Source organism: Podarcis pityusensis (assembly GCF_964106645.2).
Source record: "Podarcis pityusensis genome assembly, chromosome: 11".
Lineage (NCBI taxonomy): Eukaryota > Metazoa > Chordata > Lepidosauria > Squamata > Lacertidae > Podarcis > Podarcis pityusensis.
Window position 1 is genome coordinate 1,385,363 of NC_138036.1, and position 18,627 is coordinate 1,403,989.

At 45.9% G+C, this 18,627-nt stretch overlaps 1 protein-coding gene across 4 annotated transcripts in view; it reads right to left on the reverse strand.

Annotated features, from left to right (window-relative positions):
• IL11RA (interleukin 11 receptor subunit alpha) overlaps window positions 1–18,627 on the reverse strand; it is a 152,729-nt gene that overhangs the window by 37,301 nt on the left and 96,801 nt on the right. Inside the window, exon 1 of one of the 4 annotated variants that reach the window (XM_080973595.1) lies at window positions 2,232–2,628. The exons of the other annotated variants lie outside the window; for them this stretch is intronic. The gene's annotated coding sequence lies outside the window, so the exon portion shown is untranslated. Of the gene's footprint in view, window positions 1–2,231; window positions 2,629–18,627 lie in introns of those variants that run through there. 4 annotated transcript variants of the gene reach the window in all.

Consider the following 18,627-nt stretch of genomic DNA (forward strand, 5'->3'; position numbering starts at 1 on the left):
CCTGGCCCCTCTTCCCTCCGTGACTCGCTGTACAGAGGAGACAACATGCAAGGATTCCTTTCGAGGTTGCTGAGTTCATTCCAGAGCGCTTAGTGTTCAAAAGGAGAGCAATGGAGGCGCAGACTGCTCCTCCCACAATCTGGTTTCAATAAATGCCCGTTTCACAAAGAGACGTTTCCCGGGACGCAGTCCAAGGACTGGAGACCAAGCCCCCCCCCCAACAAAGCGGGTGACTAAACTCGGGGGCAGGCTGACTCGTGAGGGACTGGGCTTCCCCTGGCAAGTTGATCACAGCCTTGCGAAATCAAAGAGCCGCTTGTGCCAAATGAGTGGACGCGACGCAACGCGGATCGCAGAGGAATCGCCTGGGAAGAGTGGGGGCAGAGTGGATGACCTCTGGGGAACCTCTTGACCTTGCAAGCAGCCTGCCGGAGGAAGCGCATTGCAGGCCATTTGCGCCATGTGTGGAAGAAGCCAAACAGGCAAGATGGTGACTGGACTTGCCTTGAGGCAGGAGAGGCCTGGCATTTCCCAAATACAGTGGACGCTCGAATTGCGAACGTGATCTGCGTGGGATGCACGTTCGCAACCCACAGCGTTCAAAACCCGCATCTGCGCATGCGCGGGTTACGATTCAACGCTTCTGCGCACAGCGCAATTTAGTGCTTCTGCACACGCGCAACTGCTGAAACCCAGAAGTAACCCATTCTGGTACTTCCGGGTTTTGGCGGTCCGCAACCTGAAGCGTCTGTAACCAGAGGTATGACTGTATGAGGCATTTAGCATTGACGCAACACTGAAATGGCCACAATGGACGCAAGAAGGTCCTGTGCTGGATCAGGCCAGTGGCCCATCAAGCTTAGCATCCTGTTCTCACACTGGCTGAACAGTTGCCTGGGGGAAACTTGCAATCAGGATCCCAGCAGAAAAGCCCTCTCTCCTCCTGTGGTCTCCAGCAAGTAGTATTTAGAAGGATTGCGGCCTGCAACACCCCTCTCCTCCACGAATTTGTCTAATCCTCTTTAAAAGCCAACCAGGTTGCTTGCCATCTCTGCTTCTTGTGGGAGGGAGTTCCATAGTTTAACGCGGAGCTACGTGGACAAGTCCTTTCTTCTGTCTGTCCTGAATATCCCAAAATTAAGTTTCATTGGATGTCCGCAAGTTCTAGTGTTACGAGAGAGAAAGAAAAACTCCTCTCTAGGCACACTTCCTCCCTGCAGCGACTGGCCAGGCTCACCTAGTGAGCTTCATGGCCGAAGCAGGATTTGAACTCAGGTCCGACACGCTGGATCTGGTGCTCTCTGTGGCAAGAAGCAGATCCAGAGCTACTTTCTGTATGAGCCACAGCAGAAGCCTGGAGCCAGAAGAATAAAAGCAGGGGTCCCCAAACTAAGATCTGTGGGCCAGATAAGACCCCCGCCGCCCACTGCCACCGCCCGCTCTTACTGGCACTGCGCTGTGCGGCTGCCCACTTTCAGGTCAGAGGAGAACCGGAAATAGCTTGTGCGCATGCGCAAGCATTATTTCCAGTGCACATCTGGGTCGGAGGAGGCCCATGCACATGTGCACAAACTATTTCCGGTGCTCCTCCGACCCGGAAGTGCGCCGGAAATAGCGTGTGCGCATGCGTATGGGCATACGTTCCCCCGCCCTCCAGCCCGCTGCGCAATCGGCACTGGAGACACCGGCCCAAGGCACGGTAAGTTTGCTGACCCCTGAATAAAAGCATTCAAATGAAATCTCTGCCTACCCCGTCCCTCAAAAAGAATGCAAATGTATGCAAGACTTCATTGTGGCGCAGGGTTTAGGGAGCTAGGCCAGCATTCCCACAACCTGGTGCCCTCCAGATGTTTGGGACTACAGTTCCCATCAGTCCCAGCCTGCACCTCCTGCCTCTCAGCCTACTAACCTACCTTGCAGGGTTGTTGCTGTTGTTGTGGGGATTAAGCACCGTGCATGTCACCGTGAGCTCCTTAGAGGAAAAAGTGGGGTGGAACTGACTGCTTGGATAGCTCATCCAGTAGAGCCTGTGGCTCTTAATCTCAGGTTCACTGGGCAAAAAGATTCCTGCATCGCAGGGGTTGGGCTAGATGACCCCGCGGGTCCCTTCCAGCTCTATGATTCCACGAACTTGCAATGCAACAAAAACAACACCTTCCCCATATTTAGACAGCCCCTATTTTGCACTGCTGAAAACACCTCCACCTCCCCAGATTTCCGTACACACTCACCCAAGCGGCTCTGGTCCGGCCTCCCAAATCAAACAGTCAGCTTTTCCCCGGCCAAAACAGCCGCTCTTGGCAGGGAGGGATGCCCAAGTCTTGGGTACGAATCCAGCCCGCACCTCCGAGTGGCCTCCCAAATGGGGCAGCAGGCAGTGCGCTGACCCAAGAGGATGCTGTTGGGGGGTCTTTATAATTACCAGAGCGGCTCTGCCCCAGGGGCATATTTAGCGAGCTGCTGAGTGTTCAGCGAGATGCATTTGGAGCCTGCTGGAAATATTCCTTTAACTAGCTGGCAATACTTTGCTCGAACTAAGGCTTTATTGTTCCGAGCCGACCGTCGATCCCAAATACGAGAGTTTTCATTTCTTGTAAAGCGCAGCTCCAGAATAAGCCTTGCTGTGTGTGCTGGGACTTCCTGGGCCTCTCCCGACCCCCCCCCCCCAAACCGCAGCAGGACCAGCCTGCGGCTACCACACTGTCCACCACCGCCCACCCCCAGGCACCACCGGCTCAACAGCCGGGTGAAATCCCTCTCTAAGCCCCTGGCTTTTGCTTCACCCGTCCCGGACCAGGCAGAAAGACTTTGGTGAAACAAGATGTCTGGAATAGTTTGACATGGAAAAAACAACATCTCTCCAACCTATAATGGATTGGCATGTTTATTTATACGTGGATTCCAGGGACCGATGTGGGGCTGCAAACAGAGCAGAAATCCTAAACAGGCCAATTGGAGGCCCTGTCCTTTGCCAGCTGCTTTCTCCCTTCATGAACGCCAGGAGGGGGCATGGGGGCTGAGCTGGAGGAAGCTAGACCTGCCACGGAGATCAGGATTAGACCCCAAACTCCTTCTTCCAGCAACGCCGTGGTGTTCACACAGCGGTAGTGGCAAAAGAGAGAGGGATTGAGTCTGGCTGGGGTTTCCGGGGCAGGCTGGGTACTGGGTGCAGAGGGACCCAACTGCAAAAAAAAAAGAGGAGTTCAGGGATATTTAAAAAAAAAATTTATGAGTTGTGTGCCTTTGCTTATCCATTTGTATTGTGTTATTTAACACGCCGTGAATTGCTGCCATTTTTATTGACTACGGTCTAGAAATTATTTATTGTAATTGTGAAGAGTGGATTTCTGTTTAACTATTATTTGCTGATATTTAATTTTATTGTGTGCTGTTATATTCTAAGGGGTTATTGAATGTTACTTTATTTGATATAAGTTGTTTATTTCAAAGCTATGTTTTTCTTATGACATTTTTGTATTGGGTTACATTGTTATAAGGGGTGTGATCTTTGTTGTTCCTTCAGCTTGTGTTTTGTCTTGTAAACAGTCATACAATGGATCCTGAATGCCTTGCAAGTCGAACGTTTTGGCTTCTGAACGCCGCAAGCCCGGAAGTGACTATTCTGGTTTGTGGACGTTCTTTCAAACCTGGATGTCCGATGGGGCTTCCAATTGGCTGCAGGAGCTTTCTGCAGCCAATCAGAAGCCGCGCTTTGGTTTCCGAATGTTTTGAAAGTCGAATGGACTTCCGGAATGGATACCGTTTGACTTCCAAGGTCCGACTGTACAGCCATGTACAAAAGTGGTATACAAATCAAAAATGAAATGAAGTGAGATGGCCACAGCAGACCAGCTTCTTGTCTGCAACCTGGGCCGAATGCCTCAAGCTCCCCATAGCAGGAGGAACTGCAAGATCAATTCAGAGCAAAGCAACTCCGTCCTTTCAAGGCCACGGCGCCTATAGGATGGTTTACGGAGCCTTCAGATCTCTGGGCATCTTCCTGCGCCCATGAGCTGCTCTGGCAGGACGGAAAACGCCAGTGTTTAGTCTGTGTCCGTCATTGTCACTCTGTTTGTTTATCGCCGCTCACTGTGGCTTGAGCGGCGGCGAGCAAGGATGGCTTGTTTTTCCACCCTGTGCTCTTTGATTTCCTCTCCCCAGGGCAGGTTCGAAACCTCACAGGCCGTCCCACAAGGAGTCGTCGCCATCATCGTTCTGGGCAGCCGCATCTGTGCCGAGCAATCCAACCTGGGGGGCGGCTTTCAAAAGGAGAGGCAGAAGGGGAAATCTTTGGTGGTATTCGGAGAGAGAAGGCAAAACTGGAGAGCAAACTGGACTCTCCTTCCCAGCACACAATGCAAAGCTAGAAAAATGAGGATTGCTTCACCATTGGGGATTCCACAGTCATTGTCGCCGTGTATCAGCTCACTTATTTGTTTATTTCCCTTTCCTACGGACTTTTCCCAGATGCCACACTGCTCAGATCCTACCCTATACAGCCCTTTTGGAATAAGCAACTGATTTGAAGGCATCAAATAGTTCTTTGACCCTGCCAAGACTTTGTCGCAAAGAATCAGACCTTGTAGGGGAGAAGAGTCCCTTGGAACGAGGGCAGAATGCAGTTTCTATTTGGGTAGCTTTTAAACCTTTCAGGGCAGCGTAAATCACAGGGCTGGCTGGCTCGGTTGTTTTCTTACACAGCCGGCATTTGGCGGCTAAATGACCGTGGAACTCAGCGCCACATGATGTGGTTGGGCAGAGGCCAGAGGTCTGGCAAGCTTCCCTGAGGAACTGAGGCAGGCAAGTGTTTCCAGATGAACAGCCCCTGCCAGGAACAGGGGCTCACAGAACCCCGATGTGGGAGAGAGAGAGAGAAGAGAAGCTTTTGAGCTGAAGCTAATCTACTGAAGGGACTCGTTTGCATTACATAACTGAACTGCTTTTGAGGTGGTTTGACTGTCAGCACAAGAATCTTGCAAACAATGGCACCTTTGTGAGGGTGCTGAGAATCCAAAGTGACAATCCTTAAGGTGCTTCAGCTGTGGGCCTGAGCTTGAAACAGGTTACAGAATCACAGAACTGGGTTCCCATGAAGTCATCTAGTCCAACCCCCTCTTTCATGGTTAAACAGATCTTACGGTTAGAAAGTTCTTCCTGATGTTTAGTCGGAATCTCATTCTATGAAATACCTGAAGATGGCTATCGTATCTCCCGGCTAAACATACCCAACTCCCTCCACTGTTCCTCATAAGGCTTGGTTTCCAGACCGTTGTGTAATGATCTGTGGAACTCCCTGCTGCACGATGGCTTTAGAAGAGGCTTGTTATATAGTGCTTAAAATTGTATAAAAAATATTTAAAATGGAAAGAAAAACACTAGGAAGAACTTTCTGATGGGAAGAGCCATTTGAAATTGGAACAGATACCCTGGGGAGGCGGTGGACTCCTTGGAGGTTTTTAAGCAGAGGTTGGGTGGCTGTTTGTCAGGGATGCTTTAGCTGAGATTCCTGCACTGTGGCGGAGGTGGGGGTGGACTGGATGACCCTGCGGGGTCCCTTTCAACTCTACGATTCTATGGTTCTGTGATGCAGGTGGTCCAGGCCTGAAGGGAACAAGGAAAGCAACGGTGCCAAGCAGTGGTGTTTGTTGAGAACCGTCCCCTTTCAGGGTGGGGTTTTTCAACCCCTTTGGGAACCAGAAAAGATGGTTGAGCCCAGTGCCCTCACACCATCCTACCCTGCTTTTTAAAATTGATTTGTTAATAAAAAGAATACAAATAGAAAAGAAACAAGAACAACAAAATCACGGGGGTGGGTGGGAAATAACATCTCTAATTTAAAACATACAAAAATTTAGAATATTAAGAACACATTAAAATTACCTCAGCTTCCTAAACACCTGGGCTGGCTTGCCGAAAAAAGTTCAGTGAATGCGCCCACTTGATCTCAAGAGGCAGGGAGTTCCATCATTACAAAAAGAATAAAGCTTCCACATAGTCTTATATGAGCCAGACCTTTGCAGATGCTGTTGGCCCTGAGGGAGCATGCATGTGCCTCAAATTCCTTTGAGGAGTAAAATTGACGTCCCCCCTTTCCTCTTGCAGGCAGCTTGGACTGGCACAGAAGATGAGAGCCATTGTTTTAACAGCCAGCTCCAACACCCTCTCCCCCCCGGCTTGCACATATGCTGTTCAGACTCACACGTAAACAGCGGGGCCATAAATCCTTCGCTTTCCACATGCTTTCTCCATTAAAGCACATGAGAAACCCATTGCGCTCCAGCCCTCGCCCAATAAATGAAAAACTACCTCGTCAGCCACGACATTAGCTAGCCATATTTTTGCCCTCGACTCTTGGCTCTGAAAGGAACATATCTGCGTCCTCTGGACTTGTGAAATTTGATTTCTTTGCTGGTTTTTGTGTGTGCGCACGTGTGTGTTAAAAGTAAAATTTGAAAAACATCCCACTCAAAGAGCAAGTGAGAGAGGCAGGGGCAACAGACTGCAAAAGAGGGTTCAGAGGGAGCCACAAATGGATGCACACAACACCGATGGTCACAGAAAGGGCACACTAAAAGTCTCCAGCCCCTGGTTTCATAGGTCACGCATCAGATCACCAGATCAGGCTCCACAAACGTGGACAGGAAGGGAGAGGACTAGATATTCAACCCCAGGAGACGGAGGGGTTTGAGTGGCTGCCGGCACAAATCCTTGGGTCCCGACTCTCTTGCATGCGCTTTATGCAATTCGTAACAAAATACATATTTCATGTTCAGTGCACACACAGCTCTGAATGGCTTGAAAATCTGTGGCATGAACCGAGCATTTCTGACTTAGACAGTATGGCAGGTCATATGATTATGCGCAGACGCATTGGCATGTTTTCGTAAACGACACCCTGCGGATACGACAAACAGTTGTGCGATGCACACTGCATTGTGTTACACATACGAGTTTAGAGAGCGTGGTTAGCTCAGCAACTACCGCGTGGGCGCTTATGCAATTGATATGAGTCATTAGGCTCTTAATATTCTCAACAGGTACGAATATTATCATGTTTATTATTAACGTAAAAATGAGATCACACATTATTAAATATCCCATGTAAATTAAGCAGTCGATCTGTGACCACTTAGAAGAGGCTGCTGTGATCACATCCTTCATTAAGGGCTCACAGACCAACTGTTGAATGATCTGTTCTAGGACCTTTTCTGGTACTGATGTCAGGCTCACCTGTCGGTAGTTACCTGGGTCTCCCCTCCTGTGGTTTCAGGAAGCTGGTATTCAGGAGCAGTGCTGCCTCCAATTACAGAGGGAAAACTGCCCATGCCAACACACCTTGCCAGCATTGACCCACAACTGGGGGGGTGGGAGTGGCTCTCTTTAGCTTCCCATTTTAAAAAACTGCTGCTTAGCACCGCAAGGTGCTAAGTGGGGGTCCTACTTGAAGTCTGAAAGATGTCCCCGATTAAATCAGGTGATCTATTTTTGAGGAGGGGTGGTAGTTCAAAAATATGTTTAATACAGTGGTACCTCGGGTTACAGGGACACGGGTGGTGCTGTGGGTTAAACCACAAAGCCTAGGACTTGCCGATCAGAAGGTTGGTGGTTCGAATCCCCGCCATGGGGTGAGCTCCCATTGTTTGGTCCCAGCTTCTGCCAACCTAGCAGTTCGAAAGCACACCAAAAAGGGCAAGTAGATCAATAGGTACCACTCCGGCGGGAAGGTAAACAGCGTTTCCATGCGCTGCTCTGGTTCACCAGAAGCAGCTTAGTCATGCTGGCCACATGCCCGGAAGCTGTACGCCGGCTCCCTTGGCTAATAAAGCGAGATAAGCGCAGCAACCCCAAAGTCTGTCATGACTGGACCTAATGATCAGGGGTCCCTTTACCTTTACCTTTACCTCGGGTTACATACGCTTCAGGTTACATATGCTTCAGGTTACAGACTCCGCTAACCCAGAAATAGTACCTCGGGTTAAGAACTTTGCTTCAAAATGAGAACAAAAATCGTGCTCCGGCGGTGCAGCAGCAGCGGGAGGCCCCATTAGCTAAAGTGGTGCTTCAGGTTAAGAACAGTTTTAGGTTAAGAATGGACCTCCGGAATGAATTACTTAACCCGAGGTACCACTGTACACCTTTTGCAGACAGTTCCAAAAGGCAACAGGCAAACAAAGACTTCTAAGGAAGAAGAGGGGCGATGACAAGAGATGAAGAATCAAGGAAAGTGAGACACCTTGGTTCCAAAGCAGCTTTGCTAAAGAATCAAGTCTTAAGAGCGGATTTAGAAGAAAGGGGAGGGGACCTGAGTAATTCAAGGAGCAATGCCTGAATGATTCAAATCTTCCATCCTTAGCCTTGAGGACTAGGCACCTGACTTTCTATTCCAAACAACCTGAGCTCCTAAGCATTTGTCTCTTTTAAAACACAGGCGCACTGGAATTCTGGAATTCGCAATCACCGTCCAACGGTGGTGCCGCGCAACACAAGAATAACACCCTGCATTGGCTGCATTCCCTCCCCACAAGGCATCTCCTGGGTCCTCCTAACCCCTTTTGTTCTTCTCTAATCAGCTTGCTGCCCAATTCAGCAAGAACTGTAGGCAAACAAAGCCGTGGGGGCTGGGCTGGGGAGGCTGTTCTGGTGCCAGCCTCGCCCTCCCTCCCTTTGCCACCACAGAGGCTGCCACTCAGCAAAGCCTGGTTTCATAACTCAAGCAAACCACAATTGCCAGGCGAGATTGCTGTGGCTCTCTGGCTTTCCCCGGGGGGACAAAGGCTCTGCAAACCAGGAGTTGGGTAAACGGGCAGAGCTCCTGTTTTGCGGTACCCCCCCTTTCACCGCACAGCCCACTAGGAACTTCTCTGTTTCAGTGTGGGGCATATCCGGAACAAGGCCTGCGGCCGAGAGAAAATGCTGTGCTTTTGAGAAAGCCTTGCATCATCGGAAGTTCCTGGAGGGCTGGGATGCAAGAAGATAAGAGCAAACAGCAGTCTGCTTCTCCGAAGGACACCGCATGAGCTTCCAAGCTCCTAATTCATCTGCCGTTGCCGCGTCTGCAAGTAGACAACTTTATAGACTGAGCTCAACTTCCCGCTCCGAGTGAGAGTAATGTCTGGAGCAAGGCCCCTTTCCATGACAAACCTGCCACGAATTCGGCGACTCCGAACTTCCATCCCGTTTAGGAGCAAGTGGTCGCCAAATGTGCCTTAGAGTTCACATGACACTGATCTGGGAGGACGCTGATGTTTTCATCTGCACCATGGGTTACGCACCGCAAGATCAGAGCCCAGCAGTCTGATGAAGTAACAAGCCACAATTTATGAATGGCATAAACAACAAATGTTTGCGGGTTATGAATTACCAACAGAGAAGCTAATTCCAAACACATTGGCGCTCAGGCAACTTTGAAGTCAATGGCAGTTCAAAGAGAGCAAGTGCATTTACTAAGCGGGATCAATGAGAATCAAAGTAAACGCATTCCTGGGAAAGAAAGACGTTTCGAGAGCTCATGGCTGGGTGGTGGGGAGGATACGTCTTCCATTCAGAGCCAAGATAATCTCCATTGTATGGAGGAATGCGATTCAAGTGAGGAAGAGGTCCATAGTACTATAGCAAAGCATATACTTGACATCTTTCTGCAGAGCCTGCAAGACGGAGCTGTTCCACCAGGCCTTTGGCCAGGGCACAGTCTGACCCCCTCCTTTGGCAATCCTCTCAGAACTCTAGCCCAATGGTTGCCATGAATTTGATTTGATTTTGAATTGATTTTAAAATGAATTGATTTTAGAATGCTGTGTTACTTTTATTGTTGTTAGCCACTCTGAGACCGACTTTGGCTGGGGAGGGCAGGATATAAATAAATTATTATTATTATTATTATTATTATTATTATTACGCTCAAGGTCCCTGAAAATAAGATGAGCTTGCGGGATCAGCCCAAATGCCCACCTAGTCTGGCATCCTGTTCTCACAGGGGCCAACCTGTGGGATTTGGCAAAAAAGTTTCCAGTATCTGGTGTTCAGAAGGGGCATCACTCAGGGGGAGAGTGTTTGCCTTGCAAAAAGGTCCCAGGTTCAATGGTAAAAAAGGTAAAGGTAAAGGACTCCTGGATGGTTAAGTCCAGTCAAAGGAGACTCTGGGGTTGCGGTGCTCATCTCGCTTTCAGGCTGAGGGAGACGACGTTTGTCCATGGACAGCTTTTCTGGGTCATGTGGCCAGCAGGACTAAATGGTTTCTGGTGCAACGGAACACTGTGATGGAAACTAGAGCGCACAGAAACGCTATTTACCTTCCTGCTGGAGCGGTACCTATTTATCTACTTGCGCTGGTGTGCTTTCGAACTGCTAGGTTGGCAGGAGCTGGGACAGAGCGACGGGAGCTCACCCCATTGTGGAGATTCAAACTGCCGACCTTCCAGTCAGCAAGCCCAAGAGGCTCAGTGGTTTAGAGCACAGCGCCACCCGTGTCCATATCTCCAGGCAGGACTGGGAGAGACTCCTGTCTGAAATCCTGGAGAGCCATTGTTGCCCATCAGCGAGAGAGATGGACCAACATTGATCTGATGCAGCTCAAAAGTTTGACTAGCTCTGTGCAAGCTTCATTCCTGCTGTGGATTCACTCCAGGACAAAGCATCCTTTAAACAGAAATTTCTGTGAAAAATTATGAGTTATGTATTCTCACCTCCTTATTCCTGGCTATGAAAAGCCAGACCTAACAAGAAAGACACAGAACAGGTAATGGAGATTCTTGGGGAGGACAAACATCCAGTGGAAGGGAGTTCCACAGATGTGTGGTAGGCAATAGCCCTTCCCTCGGCATTTGAGGTGTCCAGAGCTGGACTGTGGCAAGAGAGCTCCACTGTCCCAGGCCATGCGCATTCATCTGAAGGATTCCGGAGAACATCTTTTCTTTTTCTTTTTTCTTTTCTGGGTCAGACAAAGGAATGAACTTCCGCACATCAAGCATAATTAAATTGATGGAACGCTGTGTCACAAGAGGCGGTGACAGCCATTAGCCCAGATGGCTGTAAAGAGGAATTAGACAAATCCATGGAGGCGCAGGGGGACTGCCTGCCATTGGCATGAGTCACAATGCCGAACATCCGGAGCGTCTTAGGGAGAGGCAGCGGGGTCCACCGAGTGCAGCAGATGGGAAAGAGGGCTGCTGCCTTCACGTCCCACTGGTGGACATCTTGGGAAGCTGGATGCTGCAATGGGCCTCATCCCGCAGGCCAGGCTCTCAGGATCGGGTTAGGATTGCTGAGAAAAGGCTTGGCTGAAGAAGCGGGCTTGGGAAGAGACATGGAGGCTGTGCATGAGACATTGCACTCATGCATCAACCCCCAAACAGAGGACATGGATTTGTGTAAAATGTGCATGTGCTAATTTAAATGTGCAGGTACAAATAGCTAGTGGATTCTCTTTCTTTGGAGGTTTCTAAGCAGAGGATGTACAGTGGTACCTCTGGTTGCGAACGGGATCCATTCCAGAGGCCCGTTCGCAACATGAAAAGAATGCAACCCGTAGCATCGCATCTGCGTGTGCACGGGTTGTGATTTGCTGCTTCTGCGCATGATGTCATTTTGCGCTTCTGCCCATGCGCGAACGGTGAAACCCGGAAGTAACCCTTTCTGGTACTTCTGGGTCGCCGTGGGATGTAACCTGAAAGAACGTAACATGAAGCCGACGTAGCATGAGGTATGACTGTACAGTGGTACCTCCGGTTGCGGACGGGATCCATTCCAGAGGTCCGGCAAATCCCGAGGTTTTTGCAACTGGAGAGACCACTTCTGCGCGCGCACACATGTGTGACGGTAGAGCACTTCTGCGAATGTGCGCGCAGCAAAAACCCAGAAATATACTTCCAGGTTTGCCGCTTACGTATCCCAAAGTTTACGTAACTGGAGGTACGACTGTATGGCCATCTTTTATGGATGATCTAGCTGAGATTCCTACATTGCACGGGGTTTGACTGGATGACCTTTGGAGTCCCTTCCTACTGTACAATTTGATGAGTCTATGAATTTGAACAGAAAGACATCTCTCCCGCTGGCCCTCCATACCTCCAACTCAATATGGGTTGTGAATCTTCCCACGTCTCCTTTAACTCCCCCTTGTTCTGGCCATAACTCTCCTCCAGCTATTGCTGCCACAAGCTTTCTCCTGCCTAAATTCGGAGGTCCACCATGCGGTCAATGTAGCTCTCCTACTTGGGTCTTCAAAGCAGAGGGAATATCTGGATTTAGGGAGGAGAAAACGGAGGACGGTGCTATTTGGAGGAGAGCGAAACAAAATTCTTACCGTGAATTTCTAGTCCAAGAGACTCCTGGAGGGCGGCCCTTTACTCCTGGGATTGTTCCGATTAATAAAATTGATTATACAAGGTGGGAGGGGAAGAAAAGCCAGCGGGCTCTCCTGGTTGCAAGCTCCACTCCCTGCTCTCCCCACCCTCTCGTATAATACATTTCATTAATGAAAACAATCCCAGGAGTAAAGGGATGTCCTTCAGGAGGCTCTGGGAAACGTGGTATGCGTGAGGAGGAATTAACAGAGGGCACCAGGACTTCACATCGGATGGGGCCCTAGACATTTTCAGTTTGAGGGTGGCGTAGCTCTGCTCATGCCCAGGACACAACAAAAAGGAAAATCGGGTCCTGCCTTCAAAGTTCATCAGGGGTTGGCCTTTTCATGCACCTAAAGGGGTAAGGATGTGAAAGGAGAAAAATTCAGCTGGAGAGAGATTGTGTCGGAGACGGAAGGCCATACAGTGGTACCTCGGGTTACAGACGCTTCAGGTTACAGACTCCACTAACCCAGAAATAGTACCTCGGGTTAAGAACTTTGCTTCAGGATGAGAACAGAAATCATGTGCGGTGCGGCAGCAGCAGGAGGCCCCATTAGCTAAAGTGGTGCTTCAGGTTAAGAACAGACCTCCAGAACGAATTAAGTTCTTAACCAGAGGTACCACTGTAAAGGGGAATTTGGGGGGCAGGTGAGGGCAAAGGAGGCCTCACACAGACCCCAGAAGCCTTTGCGGTTGCCACCATAAGCCAAGTTGGCACGGCTGTCTGGGCAAACTGGGCAGAGATGCTGACGCTAGTTCAGTGCAGCAGAATTTTGGGGGTTGGGGGTAGCAGAGGAAGAGGAGCGAGGGGGAAAGTCTCCTCTCACCTGCCTCCTTCTCTCTCAGCCCCCAAGACCTCAGGACAAGGAAGGGCTTTGCTGCCAGCCCAGCTGTTTTCCCTTCTGCTTTAATCTCTCCGTGACTTACGGCCAGGAGCGAGGCTGGAGTGATTAAGGGCTGGCAAAGCAAGCCGCATACACAGCCCCAGTGCCAATGAATACTTAGCAGGGGCACAGTTATGAAAGCCCGATGCAGCGCACTGAGCCAAGGCCTCGGGATAAGGCAGCCTCTTCTCCAGAGCCCAGAACGCCCTGCAACAAACTTGCCCGCTGCCCAAAGGCAAAATAAAGAACTGTTCCCACCAGATTCCTCCCCAGGGGGCAACTGGCCAGGCGGCAGACCCTAACTCACAGCTGCCTCTTTGGACTGGGCTGGGCAAATGGGTCCCCAGTAAGATAAGAACATAAGAAAAGCATTTTTCAATTACATCTCAGAGTGTTCCATTTTCTCCTGCATTCTTCTATACAAAGAAACCAAACATTTAAAAAGCAGAGAAATTGCAGCACCACTTTTAATGGCAGCACATATAGCCATAGCGAGAAATGGGAAAACTCTGAATTCTCTACAGTTACAGATGGGTAGCCGTGTTGGTCTGCCATAGTCGAAGTAAAAAATTCTTTCCTGTAGCACCTTAGTTGGTCTTAGTTGGTCTTTAAGGTGCTACAGGAAAGAATTTTTTACTTCTGAATTCTCTAGATATAGACCAGTGGGACAGCACTGTCTGGCAAACAGCCTTATCGCAGAAATTAAGTGTCCTGGGAATAAAAAACCCCCATCTTGCATGGTTTCATTGTATCTAAATTAAAATGAAGCACATGGCAAGGAGGTGCTCCCAGTTCATGGCACAGTTTGGCTAGTATAGACCAGAGGTATTAAAAAACATATTATGTATTATTTTTATTATATCCCATCATCTCCAGCCTGCAAAGACGTTAATGCAATAAGTGAAATGCCACAACATTAATAGTGCATTATGATTTGGTATTGGTACACCGTTGATTCCAAAATCTGAAAAGAGGCATTTTCCCCCACTGAGCTCTTCGGTGCTAATGACTTTCATTTAGTTTAGTTTTTGCATGCCTGAGAATCTTGTTTTATTTTCCTTTTGGTGTTTTGTTAATATTTTGAAATTCAATAAAATCTGAACAGAACAGAACAAAGAAGGCTAAAAATAAAGACACAAGACAGAGTATAAAGACCCTACAAACACAATTCGCAATGATGATAAATAAGGAAGTAGAAGGGAATATAAAAAGAATGAGACAAAGAAACTTTGAATTCGCGAATAAATCAGGAAAATGGCTGGCGTGGCAAATTAAGAAGAGAAAGGAACAGAATACAGTAAACAAAATTATTATCGACGGCACAGAAATAGAAAACCCGAAACAAATTAGAAAAGGATTCTTGGATTTCTACAGACAACTATATAAAAGCAAGGAAAAGAATAATATGAGAAAGATAGAAAGATTTTTAAAGGAAAAAGAAGTGCAGAAGATCCCGATGGAGAAAAAAGATTTTTTGAACGCCCCAATTGAAACAGAAGAAATAAAAGAGGTAATAAAGGAATTGAAAAAAGGGAAAGCTCCAGGACCAGATGGATTTACAGCCAGATATTATAAGGAGATGAGAAGCACCCTACTTATACCATTGAAAGAAGTCATAAACAACATATTAAAGAACTGTGAAATTCCAGAAACATGGAAAGAAGCCTTTATCACACTTATCCCAAAGCAAGATTCGGATTTGACACAGGTTAAAAATTATAGGCCTACTTCGCTGTTGAACACTGACTATAAAATCTTTGCGAGTATACTAGCAAAGAGAATGAAAAAAGTATTGCAAGAATTTATACATAAGGATCAAGCGGGCTTTCTTCCTGGCAGACAGATGAAAGATAATATAAGAAACATAATAAATATATTGGAATATCTGAATGCCAGGAATGAAAAACAAGCTATTTTAATCTTTGTGGATGCTGAAAAGGCCTTCGATAATATATCATGGAACTTTATGTTAAAAAACCTAGAGTATATGGAAGTGGGTAAGGAATTTTATAATGGGATAAAGGCAATATATACAGAACAGAAAGCGAAGCTAATAGTAAACAACTATACCACAGAAGATATTAAAATAACCAAAGGTACAAGGCAGGGATGCCCACTGTCGCCACTATTATTCATTATGGTGCTGGAAGTTTTGCTAAAATCAGTAAGAAAAAATGAAAATAATATTTCTTGGAATTTTATGAAGAAGAATCTCCAGGGTATGGGGGTAGGCCAAGGTTTTGAGAATGGTATAGGTGCAATTTATTCAGAACAAAAAGCTAAACTAATTGTAAATAATGTTGTGACGGAAGAACTAAAAATTGAAAAAGGGACACGACAAGGTTGCCCTATTTCCCCACTTCTTTTTATTTCGGTCCTGGAGGTTTTGCTGAATATGATTAGAAGGGACCAGTTGGTTAAAGGTATACAGGTCGGAACTAAACAGTACAAACTGAGAGCGTTTGCAGATGACTTAGTATTGACGTTACAGGAGCCAGAATCTAGTACTAAAAGAGTTTTAGAACTGATTCAGGAATTTGGTCAAGTGGCAGGATTTAAACTGAACAAGTCAAAAACCAAGGTTTTAGAGAAAAACTTAACATCGTTTGAAAGAGAGAGGTTTCAGAATGAGACAGGTTTAACAGTGGTTAAGAAAGTTAAATACCTGGGGATTAACATGACAGAAAAAAATGGGAACTTATTTAAAGATAACTATGAAAAATGTTGGTCCGAAGTGAAAAAAGATTTAGAAATTTGGTCAAATTTGAAGCTTTCACTGCTAGGCCGTATTGCTGCGATAAAAATGAATGTATTGCCTAGAATGTTGTTTTTGTTCCAAACTTTGCAGATTGTGGACAAAATGGATTGTTTCAAGAGGTGGCAGAAAGATATTTCTAAATTTGTCTGGCAGGGCAAGAAGCCCAGAATAAAATTTAAAATACTAACGGATGTAAAGGAAAGAGGTGGATTTGCCCTGCCAGACCTTAAACTTTACTATGAATCAGCAGCTTTTTGCTGGTTGAAAGAATGGCTACTTCTTGAAAACACTGACATTTTGGACTTGGAAGGTTTTAATAATGTATTTGGATGGCATGCATATCTATGGTATGATAAGGTCAAAGCACATAAAGCATTTAGAAACCACATTGTCAGGAAAGCGCTGTTTAATGTTTGGATAAGATATAAGGATTTGCTAGAAAACAAAACCCCAAGGTGGCTGTCACCAATGGAAGCGAAAGCCTTGAGAAAGGTCAATATGGAGGTCAAATGGCCGAAATATTGGGAAATTTTAGAACAAGACGGAGATAGACTGAAATTGCAGAGTTTTGAAAAATTAAAAAACAAAGTGCGAGACTGGCTTCATTATTATCAGATAATGGAGGCATTTAAATTGGACAGGAAAATTGGCTTCCAGGTGGAAAGATCTAAATTAGAAACAGAACTGTTAGAACCCAAAACTAAGAATTTGTCAAGAATGTATAACTTGCTGCTGAAATGGAATACCCAGGATGAAACGGTAAAATCGGCTATGATTAAATGGGCACAGGACATTGGACATAACATTATGTTTGCTGACTGGGAACAGTTGTGGACCACAGGTATGAAATTTACGGCATGTAATGCCTTAAGAGAGAATATTATGAAAATGATATACATGTGGTACATAACCCCAGTCAAGCTTGCTAAAATTTATCACTTGCCCGATAACAAATGTTAGAAATGTAAAGAAACTGAAGGTACATTTTTTCACCTTTGGTGGACGTGCCCAAAGATTAAGGCTTTCTGGGAAATGATATATAATGAATTAAAAAAGGTATTTAAGTATACCTTCCCTAAGAAACCAGAGGCCTTTCTCCTGGGCATAGTCGGCCAAATGGTGTTAAAAAAGGATAGAACCTTCTTTATGTATGCAACAACAGCAGCAAGAATACTCATCGCAAAGTATTGGAAGACACAAGAACTTCCCACGCTGGAGGAATGGCAGATGAAACTTATGGACTATATGGAACTGGCGGAAATGACTGGTAGAATCCGTGACCAGGGAGAAGAGTCGGTGGAGGAAGATTGGAAGAAATTCAAAGACTATCTTCAGAAACATTGCAAAATTAAAGAATGTTAGAGTGATGTTGGACTGAAAATAAGCGGTTTCCAGCTGTACAGGTTAAAGTTAATGATAGACTAAGATTAAAGATTAGGATTAAAGATGTTTAAAGAAATGGAAATTTGACATTAAGAGGGAAAATTTTAATGCTATATGATACTAAGACTAAAGATCAGGTTTAAAGAAGTTGAAGTTATATATTTCAATACCTTATTAAAGCTAAAGATTGGGATTAAAAAAGTGGAAAAGAAATTGCTGGACAAACAATTTGGATTGGAATACAAAAGAGGGAGGTATGAGGAAGTCCAGAAAATAAGTAATTAAAAAACGGAAATGGAAAAGAGATATTGTTTTTAATTGTTATGTTTTTTGTTCTTTTATTGTTGAATCTTGTTTTTTTGTGTTTTTGTTATATGTATTGTGTATGTTTTTCTTTTCTTTCTTTGTTGTTTAAAACTTTAATAAAAATTATTTTTTAAAAAAAATGAAGGTAAAGAATCAAAATTCCAAGTGGAGGTATTGAATAATGAGTATAAAAACCTGTCTAAAATGTATAAAGTGTTGCTGGAGTGGCATACAAAAGATGAAGAGGTAAAAGTAGTAATGATACACTGGGCAAGAGACTTTGGTTACAATATACAGTATGATGATTGGATGAAATTATGGAATGAAAGGCTAAAATTTACGGCATGTACTGCGTTGAAAGAAAATGTAATGAAAATGTTTTACAGATGGTATATAACGCCAGTTAAACTGGCCAAAATGTATAAAACATGCAATAAGTGTTGGAAATGTAAAGAAAAAGAAGGTACTTTCTATCATATGTGGTGGGAGTGTAAAAAGGTGAAAGACTTCTGGGAAATGATATACAATGAATTGAAAAAGAAGTTGAAATATACGTTCGTTAAAAAACCAGAAGCCTTTCTATTAGGAATGGTAGGAAACGAAATCAATAAGAGAGACTGTAAACTGTTTCAATATGCAGTGACTGCCGCAAGGATACTTCTGGCCCAAAGATGGAAACAGGAAGAAATTCCAACAGTGGAAGAATGGAGAAGGAAATTGACCGAATATGCAGAATTGGACAAATTGACTGGGAAGGTTGGATACCAGAAAGACCAAAAGTTTATCGAGGACTGGGGGAAATTTACAGAATATCTGAAAAATATATGTGATGCACAGACAACGCTTGTTGGTTTTGAAGAGACTCTGTGAAATAGTAAGAAACACTGCAAAAAAGAGAGTAAGAGGAAAAGGAGTGGGGAAAGGCAATATCATGTTTAGAAATGCATCAATA